Here is a 13886-nt window from a genome sequence, read left to right on the forward strand (position 1 = left end):
CCTTCTTTGGAAGTGGTATAGTGTGGGGGACAGGGTGGATATATGGGGGATGGGGTCAGGGTGGATATGTGGGGGATGGGGTCAGGATGGATATATGGGGGAATTAGGATAGATAAATGGAGTGGTCAGGGTGGATATATTGGGGGCCAGTATGGATATACAGGGAGGCTAGGATGGATATTGTTATATGGACTGGCCAGGATAAATATATGGAGGGGCCAGGACAAGGGGCATATGAGGGCAAGGATGGAAATATGGGGAGGCAGGGTGGATATCTGGGGGCCAGGCGGGGGCATATTATTAAATAAAGGGAGTCAGGCTAGATGAGGCATATTAAATAAATGGAGCCAGGCTAAATGAAATTAAATAAAGGGGGCCACGAAAGGTGGGGTCCTGTTAATGTGCAGGGTGGCACTACGTCACTGGCGTCATGGCAGTCTGTGATGGATAAAGAAGAAAAGCGAAGATGAAGGACTTCAACTAGAGACATCACTGGTAAGTCAGTGTATTACATATACCCGCTCACTATATACAGAGCTCCTGTGTACAATGTGACTGGGGATCCTTGTCTTACCTGTACACTGACACTATATACAGAGCTCGTGTATAATGTCACTGGTGATCCCTGTATTACCTGCACACTGACACTATATACAGAGCTCCTGTGTATAATGCCACTTGTGATCACTGTATTACCTGTACACCATATACAGAGCTTCTGTGTATGTCACTGGTGATCTCTATTACCTGTACACTGACACAGTATACAGCACTCCTGTGTATATTGTCACTGGTGATCACTGTTTTACTTGTGCACTGACACTATGTACAGAGCTCCTGTGTATAATGTCACTGGTTATCACTGTATTATCTGTGCAGTAAGACTATATACAGAGCTCTTGTGTATAATGTTGCTGGTGATCCCTGTATTACCTGTACACTGACACTATACACTATATACAGAGCTCGTGTGTATAATGTCGCTAGTGATGGAGTGATGGTAATATGTGGTCTAGTCATGGTGTGGTGGTATTTGTTCCTTGTATGTGGCATTATTTGGTCACTATGTGGTGGAATAAGTAGTCCAATCATGGTGTGGTGGTCTTTGTCTCCAGCATGTGGTATTATTTGATCACTATATGGTGGCAATATGTGGTCTTGTCGTGGTGTGGCAGTATTTGTTCCTTGTATTATTCGGTGACTATGTGGTGCTGTCATGTTCTGGTGGTATTTGTTCCTTGTATGTGGTATTATTCTGTTACTATGTGGTCTGGTTATGGTGTGGTGATATTTCTTCCCCGTATGTGGTAGTATTGGCCTTGGTATAGGGGATTGGGTTGTGTATGGCGGTCATTTGTTCTGATATTAATTAGGAATTAGGAGAATATTCTTTATTTCCATTAGAAAATAAATACTTGGAACAAGATGGTCATACAGGGGTTCTCCTGTGTAAAAAAAAAAAAGTAATCACCTGTCCACAGGATTTGTGATAGCATATTGATTGGTGGGGGTCCGACTTCTGGGACTCAATTGGCAGAATGTGGAACTTTTATCCCCATTAGACTGGAGCAGTATGTGCAACTTGAGCACTGCTCCATTCATTCCCTCAGTGGTTGGGAGCACTGCACTTTTTTTCTGGAAGCCCCAAAGAGAATGAATGGAGCTGCGGTCAGACTTCTCACCTGCCACAGCATTCTAAAATGAGGATAAATCTCCTATCAGGAATAAAACTTTTCCATTCTTCCAATCAGTGCAGTTTCTAATAGTCGGATCTAAACGATCACCTGTCCTGTAAAAGCCCATGGATCGGTGATAACTTGTTTTAACCAAAGATCCCCTTTAATGCAAACTACCGTAATTGTACATCCTAGTCATGGGGGCGCACAGTAGATGTGCAGGAGCCGCCTGTTTCACAGTCAATGCTCCACTATAAGAGCTCATACTCACTTACGCGAGACTTCGGCGTGCTCGAAAAATACACTGCTCAAAAAAATAAAGGGAACACTAAAATATCACGTCCCAGATATCACTGAATGAAATATTCCAGTTGCAAATCTGTATTCAGTACTTAGTGGAATGTGTTGAGAACAATAAAACCTAACAATTATCAATGTAAATCAAACCCCGCATATACTCGAGTATAAGCCGACCCCCCTAATTTTGCAACAAAAAACTGGGAAAACTTATTGACTTGAGTATAAGCCTAGGGTGGAAAATGCAGCCGCTACCGGTATATGTCAAAAATTAAAAATAGATACCAATAAAAGTAAAATTAATTGAGACATCAGTAGGTTAAGTGTTTTTGAATATCCATATTGAATCAGGAGCCCCATATAATGCTCCATACAGTTCATGATGGCCCCATAGATGCCCCATATAATACTCCGTGCAGTTCTTTATGGCCCCATAGAAGCCCCATATAATGCTCCATGCAGTTATGGCCCCATAGATGCTCCATATAATGCTCCATGCAGTTATGGCCCCATAGATGCCCCATATAATGCTCCATGCAGTTATGGCCCCATATAATGCTCCATGCAGTTCTTTATGGCCCCATAGATGCCCCATATAATACTCCATGCAGTTCTTTATGGCCCCATAGATACCCCATATAATGCTCCATGCAGTTATGGCCCCATAGATGCCCCATATAATGCTCCATGCAGTTATGGCCCCATAGATGCCCCATATAACACAGGTCAACAAAAAAAAAATTTTTTTCTGGTGTCCAAAATATTTTAATGAATTTGGGGTATTTTTGGGGTGCTGATTCTGAATATGCTATCAGTTTTGCCAGATTGGCTCAAGTTTTTGACATTTTTGGTATCTTATTTATAGCACTTGTTGGTAAATGCGACGCATCATCTCATTAATTTCTTTGGATTAGTACTTGAACTGAGCAGTTCTCAATATAGTTTTGTGTTAATTAGTGTTCTAAAAGTTTGTTCATAGCTTGATTTTTGCACTAACTTTATGTTGTTGTCTGTTTTCCAGTGAAAAGCATGAACTCATCAAGAAGAAGTTGTCTTAACGATCCAGACTCATTCTGTTACATTTGTGGTGAATACACACTGCCAAAACATAGAAGAAACATAACAGACTTCGTAAAAAAAGTGTATTTTGCCTATTTTGGGGTTATGCTTGGGGACCAAGACAAGTTTTGGGCACCACACATAGTGTGCAAAGCATGTATCGAATTATTACGAAAATGGAGCAAAGGCAAAGAAAAAGCTTCAAATTTGGTGTTCCAATGGTGTGGAGAGAGCCAAAAAATCATCATGATGACTGTTATTTATGGTAAACACAGGTACAGGCACATCTTCACAATGAGGGACAGGCCTTCTTGCAGATTCCATGTTACTCCCATTTTCGTTTCTTATGCTTATTGAATCCTTGCACTTGCACTGCACAGAAATAACAGTCATCATGATGATTTTTTGGCTCTCTCCACACCATTGGAACACCAAATTTGAAGCTTTTTCTTTGTCCTTTGCTCCATTTTCGTAATAATTCGATACATGCTTTGCACACTATGTGTGGTGCCCAAAACTTGTCTTGGTCCCCAAGCATAACCCCAAAATAGGCAAAATACACTTTTTTTACAAAGTCTGTTATGTTTCTTCTATGTTTTGGCAGTGTGTATTCACCACAAATGTAACAGAATGAGTCTGGATCGTTAAGACAACTTCTTCTTGATGAGTTCATGCTTTTCACTGGAAAACAGACAACAACATAAAGTTAGTGCAAAAATCAAGCTATGAACAAACTTTTAGAACACTAATTAACACAAAACTATATTGAGAACTGCTCAGTTCAAGTACTAATCCAATGAAATTAATGAGATGATGCGTCGCATTTACCAACAAGTGCTATAAATAAGATACCAAAAATCTCAAAAACTTGAGCCAATCTGGCAAAACTGATGACATATTCAGAATCAGCACCCCAAAAATACCCTAAATTCGATGAAATATCTTTGGCACCAAAAATGCTGTTGACCAGTGTAATGCTCCATGCAATTATGGCCCCATAGATGCTCCATATAATGCTCCATGCAGTTATGGCCCCATATAATGCTCCATACAGCTATGGCCCCATAGATGCTCCATATAATTCTCCATGCAGTTATGGCCCCATAGATGCTCCATCTAATGCTCCATGCAGTTATGGCCCCATAGATGCTCCATCTAATGCTCCATGCAGTTATGGCCCCATAGATGCTCCATCTAATGCTCCATGCAGTTATGGCCCCATAGATGCCCCATATAATGCTCCATGCAGTTATGGCCTCATAGATGCCCCATATAATGCTCCATGCAGTTATGGCCCCATAGATGCTCCATATAATGCTCCATGCAGTTATGGCCCAATAGATGCTCCATCTAATGCTCCATGCAGTTATGGCCCCATAGATGCTCCATATAATGCTCCATGCAGTTATGGCCCCATATAATGCTCCATACAGCTATGGCCCCATAGATGCTCCATATAATGCTCCATGCAGTTATGGCCCCATAGATGCCCCATATAATGCTCCATACAGTTATGGCCCCATAGATGCCCCATATAATGCTCCATGCAGTTATGGCCCCATAGATGCTCCATATAATGCTCCATGCAGTTATGGCCCCATAGATGCTCCATTTAATGCTCCATGCAGTTATGGCCCCATAGATTCTCCATCTAATGCTCCATGCAGTTATGGCCCCATATAATGCTCCATACAGCTATGGCCCCATAGATGCTCCATATAATTCTCCATGCAGTTATGGCCCCATAGATGCCCCATATAATGCTCCATGCAGTTATGGCCCCATAGATGCCCCATATAATGCTCCATACAGTTATGGCCCCATATAATGCCCCATGCAGTTATGGCCCCATATAATGCCCCATATAATGCTCCATGCAGTTATGGCCCCATAGATGCCCCATACAGTTATGGCCCCATAGATGCTCCATATAATGCCCCATATAATGCTCCATGCAGTTATGGCCCCATATAATGCCCCATATAATGCTCCATGCAGTTATGGCCCCATATAATGCTCCATACAGCTATGGCCCCATAGATGCTCTATATAATTCTCCATGCAGTTATGGCCCCATAGATGCCCCATATAATGCTCCATGCAGTTATGGCCCCATAGATGCCCCATATAATGCTCCATACAGTTATGGCCCCATATAATGCCCCATGCAGTTATGGCCCCATATAATGCCCCATATAATGCTCCATGCAGTTATGGCCCCATAGATGCCCCATACAGTTATGGCACCATAGATGCTCCATATAATGCCCCATATAATGCTCCATGCAGTTATGGCCCCATATAATGCCCCATATAATGCTCCATGCAGTTATGGCCCCATATAATGCTCCATGCAGTTATGGCCCCATATAATGCTCCATACAGTTATGGCCCCATACAGTTATGGCCCCATAGATGCTCCATATAATGCTCCATGCAGTTATGGCCCCATATAATGCCCCATATAATGCTCCATGCAGTTATGGCCCCATATAATTCCCCATATAATGCTCCATGCAGTTATGGCCCCATATAATGCTCCATGCAGTTATGGCCCCATATAATGCTCCATGCAGTTATGGCCCCATATAATGCTCCATACAGTTATGGCCCCATAGATGCCCCATACAGTTATGGCCCCATAGATGCTCCATATAATGCTCCATACAGTTATGGCCCCATATAATGCCCCATATAATGCTCCATGCAGTTCTTTATGGCCCCATAGACGCTCCATATAGCATTGTGCCACATGTAATGCTGCTGCTATAAAAAAAAAATACATACTCACCTCTCGTCGCTGCCCGCTGCTCCTCAGTGTCCCGTCTCTCCGAACTGATTGTTCAGGCAGAGGGCGGCGCGCACACTCATACGTCATCGCGCCCTCTGACCTGCACAGTCACAGCAAGAGGACGGGAAGACGGAGCGGCGCCCAGCGAATGGAACGCGGACAGGTGAATATGAAATACTCACCTGGTCCTGGCGCTCCTGACGCTGTCCCATGGTACCGCAGCTTCTTCCTGTAATGAGCGGTCACTGGTACCTCTCTTTACAGTAATGAATATGCAGCTCCACCCCTATGGGAGTGGAGTCCATATTCATTACTTTAATGAGCGGTACCATGTGACCGCTGAATAGAGGAAGAGCTGCAGCGAGAGAGACCATGGGACAGGCTGGGACAGCGTTAGGAGCGCCGGGAGCAGGTGAGTATGCGACAGTCCTCGCTCCCCCTCCGACCATGACTCGAGTATAAGTCGAGAGGGGCACTTTCAGCCCAAAAATTTGGGCTGAAAATCTCGGCTTATACTCGAGTATATACGGTAATATCCCATGGAGGTCTGGATTTGGAATGATGCTTAAAATCAAAGTGGAAAATGAAGTTACAGGCTGATCCAACTTCAGTGGAAATGCCTCAAGACAAGGAAATGGTGCTCAGTAGTGTGTGTGGCCTCCACGAGCCTGTATGACCTCCCTACAACGCCTGGGCATTCTCCTGATGAGGCGGCCGATGTTCTCCAGAGGGATCTCCTCCCAGACCTGGACTAAAGCATCCGCCAACTCCTGGACAGTCTGTTGGTGGATGGAACGAGATATTATGTCCCAGATGTGCTCGATTAGATTCAGATCTGGGGAACAGGCAGCCCAGTGCATAGCATCAATGCCTTCATCATGCAGGAACTGCTGACACACTCCAGCCACATGAGGTCTGGCATTAATAATAATAATAATCTTTATATAGCGCCAACATATTCCGCAGCGCTTTACAGTTTAACAGTTTCAAACACAACAGTCATAAGTAACAACGTTAACAATACAATAATTAAAGCGAAATAAGAGGACCCTGCTCGTGAGAGCTTACAATATACCATGAGGTGGGGGAGATACAAAGTACAGGTGTGTATTTACAATGATATTTGTACAATGATGGTCCAGCCATCTTCAGGGGGTGGGAAATAGATGGGGATAGTGAATGGGCTACACACACAAATATAAAATGAGTTTGATTAGTGAACATGATAGGCAGCTGTGAACAAATGTGTTTTGAGCGAGCGCCTAAAACTATGCAAATTGTGGATGGTCCTAATATCTTGGGGCAGAGCATTCCAGAGGATTGGCGCAGCATGGGAGAAGTCTTGGAGTCGGGAGTGGGAGGTACGGATTAGTGCAGAGGTTAGTCGGAAGTCATTTGCAGAGCGCAGAGGTCGGTTAGGCCGATAGACAGAAATGAGGGAGGAGATGTAAGGGGGTGCCGCACTGTGGAGAGCTTTGTGGGCAAGAACAAGTACTTTGAATTGTATCCTGTAATGAATGGGCAGCCAGTGTAACAACTGGCTAAGAGCGTCCGAGTAGCGATTAGCCAGATGGACGACCCTGGCGGCTGCATTAAGGATGGACTGGAGAGGAGAAAGTCGAGTAAGGGGGAGGCTAATTAATAGAGCGTTGCAGTAGTCCAGGCGGGAGTGGATCAGGGCAACAGTAAGGGTTTTTGCTGTTTCCATGGTGAGAAAAGGGCGGATTCTAGAGATGTTCTTTAGGTGTAAGCGGCACGAGAGGGCAAGAGATTGTATATGGGAGGTGAAGGAGAGATCGGAGTCAAACATAACACCCAGACAACGCGCCTGCTGCCGGGGTGTTATTATGGTGCCACCCACAGAGAGGGAAATGTCAGTTTTAGAGAGGTTAGTAGACGGCGGGAGCAGAAGTAGTTCAGTTTTGCAGAGTTTGACTTTCAGATAGAGAGCGGACATGATGTTGGAGACTGCAGACAGTCAGTGGCGTTCTGTAGTACAGCGGGGTAAGGTCAGGGGATGACGTGTATAGTTGTGTGTCATCAGCATAAAGATGGTACTGAAAGCCAAATCTGCTGATGATCTGTCCAATTGGGGCTGTGTAGAGGGAGAAGAGAAGGGGACAAGGACTGAGCACTGAGGTACCCCGACAGTGAGAGGAAGAGGAGAGGAAGTGGAGCCAGAGAACAGAAGTCCTGCATTAGGAGGAACCCAGGACCAACCGCACCAGCATATGGTCTCACAAGGGGTCTGAGGATCTCATCTCGGTACCTAATGGTAATCAGGCTACCTCTGGCGAGCACATGGAGGGCTGTGCGGCCCTCCAAAGAAATGCCACCCCACACCATTATTGACCCACTGCCAAACCGGTCATGCTGAAGGATGTTGCAGGCAGTAGATTGCTCTCCACAGAATCTCCAGACTCTGTCACATGTGCTCAGTGTGAACCTGCTTCTCATCCGCCGTGAAGAGCACAATCTTGGTGTTCTCTGGCAAATGCCAATCGCCCTGCACGGTGTTGGGCTGTGAGCATAACACCCACTTGTGGATGTCAGGCCCTCATACCACTATCATGGAGTCTGTTTCTGACAGTTTGCGCAGACGCATGGATGTTAGTGGCCTACTAGAGGTCATTTTGCAGGGTTCTGGCACTGCTCCTCCTGTTTCTCCTTGTGCAAAGGAGGCTGGAGCGGTCGTGCTGCTGGGTTTTTGCGCTCCTATGGCCCCCTCTATGTCTCCTGGTGCGTTGGCCTGTGTTCTGGCATCAGTCCCATGCTCTGGAGACTGTGCTGACAGACAGCTATCCTTCTTGCCACAGCTCACATTGATGTGCCATCCTGGATGAGCTGCACTACCTGAGCAACTTCTGTGGGTTGTAGACAATGCCACATGCTACTGTACCTCTAGGGGTAAGAGCAATAACAAAATGCAAAAGCCAAAAAGAATGAGAACAGAGAAATGGTCTGTGGTCACGCCCTGCAGAACCACTCCTTATATGGGTTGTCTTGCTAATTGCCTATCATTTCTACCTGTTGTCTGTTTCATTTGTACAACAGCAGGAGAAATTGATTGAAAATCGGTGTTTCATAACTTGACAGGTTGATTTCACAGAAGTGTGATTGAATTGGAGTTACATTGTGTTGCTTAAGTGTTCCCTTTATTTTTTTTAAGCACAGCCGCAACACATGCAAGGATTCCTTGTTTGTTAGACAATCCCTGCATGTATTGCGGCTGTGAAACAGCCACGAGACATGCAGCTGTGGGGACTTGGAACATAATTTTCGAGCGCGCCAAAGAAACTCTGTTAGTACATGAGCATGCTCAGATAACACCTTATCCAAGCACGTTCACTCATCACTAGTCTTTACATAAACGATGAATTTTTCAATAAAAGTTTTAAAAGTCATGACATAATTGTTCTGAATTACCCTCTGCTTAAGGGTGCGTTCACATCTGTGTGAAATGTTTGAGTGTTGTCCATTTTTGTGTGTCACAAATCCATTGTCTATGAAACTCCAACCACATCCTATTCCAATCTGATGCTGAGGAGAAGAATAGACCATACTTGGTGCGGTCTGATTAAAAAATATATATATATATATATATATATATATATCAGGCCGGTGCATGAAAGCACCCTAAAAGCTCTAAAAACACTGAAGCAGCAAACTTTGTGAAAATCAAAGTTTGTGTCAAGTCTTAAAACTTTTGGCAATGACTAAACTACGCAAGTCACAAACTGAAAACGGAAAAGCAGAGCCAAATCTTAGTAGTTTATACATTACACGCTACTAGGATTTGGCAACCTGCAGTGTTCGACACAAATTAGCACTGGGGTAGACGATCCCGTTAAAGGGAACCTGTCATGTAAAATACGGTAATGCTACTAACCTGCAGATACAGGGTTATTCTACAGGCTCATAGAATGGTAGAGTTGGAAGGGACCTCCTGGGTCATCTGGTCCAACCCCCTGCTCAATGCAGGATTCACTAAATCATCCCAGACAGATGTCTGTCCAGCCTCTGTTTGAAGACTTCCATTGAAGGAGAACTCACTACCTCTCCTGGCAGCCTGTTCCACTTATTGATCACCCTCACCGTCAAAAAGTTTTTTCTAATATCTAATCTGTGTCTCCTCCCATTCAGTTTCATCCCATTGCTGCTAGTCTTTCCTTGTGCAAATGAGAATAAAGATGATCGTTCTACAATGTGACAGCCCTTGAGATATTTGTAGACAGCTATTAATCTCCTCTCAGTCTTCTTTTTTGCAAGCTAAACATTCCCAATGTACAATGTTCTCATAGCTGCTTGTAACCTCCTTGGTGGTTGTAGAGATATGGCTGTGTACACAATCCCTTAGGTAAACAAAATGGATCTAAAATAAATAAATAATAATAATAATAATAATGAAGACTTTATTAGAAGGCGCTGTCCCATTTTGTTAAATGGGTATAGTTCCTTGTGCTCCTCCGATGCTGCAGAGGAAAGCTTTTCTATGCTTGCTCCTTCAGAGAGCGCATAGTTCAGGCCAGAGGCACAACCATGATCCAAATGGTCAATCTTCAGGAGCAGAAGAAGGAGGTCGGGAGGAGTAGTGTGCTCTTGAACAAAGAACATACATGAAACAAACAATTTAACTTAAAGCAAAACTGTAATGAAATTGGCTAAGGACACGCAACCATAAAGATGAAATTACTGACATTTAATTGAAAATTAGATTTATTTAAAAAAAAAAAAATGTGAAGAAAATCCAGAAACTGATTGAGGCCGCTAAAGGAAAACTGATTTCATTAGTGCAAAGCACATTTCTTGTAACAAAAAAAAAAAATAAAAAAATCTGAGACCCTGTTCCAAGAGGGGTTTCCAGGAGCTCAGCTCCTTCTTCAGAAAGGTTCAGGCCACTGTGTATAAGAAGGTGCCGAGGTGACCATCAAATCCCAGACTGTCCATTGCCAAGCACAGAAAGAGAGCCACCATCCCTGCGCCACTCCAGTACCGACAACTCCTAGATCCCAGCACTGTCATTATAAAAGCAAATCTGCTAAATACTGATCATTAAAATTGCATCTTTCCCTTCTTGATGTAAGTAAATGTCCGATATTCACCAATCTCCTCCGTAAATCCTAGGAACATCGCAGTTTTGCTACCTCACTGAATCAACTCTGGAAGAGAAAACACAACCCAATCAATACATGGTGCAATATCCATTATGGACAACCGAGGGCGCTGTAATCCTACATAACCCCCGACTCCTGGAAAATCCTAAAGGAGGGATGCGTCACCATAATGGTCCAATAAAAGATTTGGCCTTTGCTACCAGAGGTTTGATAAAATCTATAACCCTGCTCTTATCACTTACTCACCCCGGGGACAGGTCATACTTAAGGCTTAACTCTTTATAGACTGCAAATTCCAGGAGTAATGGGACAACTGCTCTAAGTGACATTTTCTGGGGTAATAAACTGATGTAGCAGAGTTGAGTTAATCATTGTTAGGAAAACATGTTTGCTTTTTTTTTTTTTTTTTTAGAAACAGCGCCACCTATATCCAGAGGTTGTGTGTGGTATTGCAGCTCAGCTCCTTTTACTTGAATGATATTAAGTTGCAATAGCAGACACATCCTATGGTTAGGAGCGGTGCTGCTTCTAATCCTAGACAACCCCCTTCAATGTCCCCTCTGTTCTGCACATGTAACAGAAAGCTGTAATGATGCAGCCCTCGAACAGTACATGACATATTAGGCTCTGCCGCACTTGTATACAGTATTTGCTAAGCCCCAGTATAAGTCTGCCTCATCCCTGGTGTGTACACACAGCAGTGATGGTGCAGCGCTCCGGGCTCCGCACTCACCTTATAATTATGTACATTATCTGGTCCGGGTGGGTGACATAAATCCTGTAAAGGGAAACAGAAGACGAGTGTTACATGGCGCTCGCCTGGCACAGCGCAGTATTAAGTAGTCTCCTCGGCGGACCCCCACAAATACCTGTCTCCCCACTGGTACATGGCTCTGTCTTGGAACAGATGGCAAAGGAACAGCCACATACTGATGGTCTCCATCCAAAATATGACCACCACAAACCAGATCGACGAGAGGAGAAAAAACTCACACACCATCCTGCCTCCGTCCCACCCTGATGTGGGCGCCGATACCCCCACAGACCCTGCAAGAAAACAGAGAGTTACAGGGCGGCACACGTCACCTTCTCATAGCAGTGTACAGACGGATAGATCGTCTATGGGGCCTCGCACCATACATTATCAAACAGTTATCTTAGACCCGATGAGGCTGGTGTATTTACTTTGACAATCCATGTCAGAATGGTTGTTTAATCCTTTTTGAATCTTTACTCCCAATCTCCGCCCACCTAGCATGATTGACAGCTCCTCCTTCCTGCTGCCGCATAGTACAAGCTGCAGCTGTCCATCAGGCTGAGTGGATGGAGACGGAAAACACTGGGACTCATGAGCTCTCGCACTCTGTAGATGGACTTAGGCTACTTTCACACTAGCGTCGTACGACGCACGTCGCAATGTGACGTGCCGACGCATACTGTGCAAAAAAAACACAACGGGGGCAGCGGATGCAGTTTTTCAACGCATCCGCTGCCCCATTGTGATGTCCGGGGAGGAGGGGGCGGAGTTCCGGCCGCGCATGCGCGGTCGGAAAAGGCAGACACGACGCACCAAAAACATTACATGTAACTTTTTTTGTGCCGATGGTCCGACGCAACATGACACAACCGTCACACGACGGATGCAACGTGTGGCAATCCGCCGCAATGCGTCGCTAATGCAAGTCAATGGAGAAAAACCGCATCCTGCAAGCAATTTTGCAGGATGCGTTTTTTCTCCAAAACGATGCATTGCGACGTGCGTCGTACGATGCTAGTGTGAGAAAGCAGCCTGAACAAAAAATGCTCTTTTAATAGAAGGTTATGCAGCAGTTCAAACTTGAATGTTCATAGTAAGTCCACCAGACTCATCTGGTCTAAGATCTATTTAATAATGCATAACTTCTGCATTGTGAAATGTGATCACTGATCGCTGCTGGTCTAAGGAACCGGATTGCCATCATCAAAACTACCAAGCGATGATATATACAGTATATTATTAAAGGGGAGGTGTCATTAAAAAAAAAAAACTGAAAAGTAATATTAGTTTTATTTTATTTAGGTATAAAATATGAAAAATTACGGTATTTAAAAATTAATAAGCTGTCACCAAAGTGCTGTTCATTTTTTTCCTGTAGCCGCACTATCAGGAAGGAGCGGTAAAGAACTGAGGGGACAGGATCCCTTTAAGAATACTGATGACTAATCGTTGATATGGGCATTGATATTCAATCACAGGATGCAAATACTATCACCCCCTTTAACCAGCTGTTTGGAGGAGGTCGGGGGACGTCAAGCTTTGCAGCCTCTATGTAGTAAAGGCTCGTCCTGGACACTGCACTATTACAGTGAACGGGACCAGCTAAAACCTCTGTGTGAGGCTGGAAAACTCAGCATTTCTGTTCAAAGGTTCTGCTATTTTTGTAGGGGAAAAAATGGATGCAAACAGGATATCTACCCAGTTGGATCCTCTTACAATTGATTTCTACTGCACACAAAAAAAAAAATACAGGTCAGTCTGCATTGCATAATTTCTGTTCTGTACATTCTGTTCCAAGGGTAAATCTGCCCCAAAAAATAAAAACAAGCAGCCACTTTAAATAGGAAAAAAAACATGAAGTGTGATCCTAACCCAACAGAAGTGTAACAGATAGTTATAACTTCATAAGTTACTGCAACTTTCCATTTTATGTACACAAGGATCTCTGTTTGCTGAGAATGGATAGAAACGCTCATTACCACCCACAAGTTCCCTGCTGGATGAGGCGATGTGCACAGCTACGCAAAACGGATTTTTTTTATTTTAGAATATTCCAGCACATTTTCTGGCTGTTTTGGAGAAAGAATTAGTATTCTGGACTCTAAGGCCATGTTCACACTTCGCGGTTTTAACCGCGGATCCGCGGCGATTTTGATGCTGTGGGTCCACAGCAGTTTCCATAGCGTTTACAT

General features: G+C 44.1%; 1 long non-coding RNA gene across 1 annotated transcript; it reads right to left on the reverse strand.

Annotated features, from left to right (window-relative positions):
- Window positions 1-10845: 10845 nt before the first annotated feature.
- On the reverse strand, window positions 10846-11944 carry LOC143805829 (uncharacterized). Its single transcript, XR_013221341.1, has 3 exons — window positions 11807-11944; window positions 11671-11715; window positions 10846-10982 (listed from the first exon to the last, which is right to left on the reverse strand). It is a non-coding gene; the product is annotated as an uncharacterized LOC143805829 (long non-coding RNA).
- Window positions 11945-13886: the final 1942 nt, after the last annotated feature.

This window comes from Ranitomeya variabilis, chromosome 2, assembly GCF_051348905.1.
Source record: "Ranitomeya variabilis isolate aRanVar5 chromosome 2, aRanVar5.hap1, whole genome shotgun sequence".
NCBI classification, from domain to species: Eukaryota; Metazoa; Chordata; class Amphibia; order Anura; family Dendrobatidae; genus Ranitomeya; species Ranitomeya variabilis.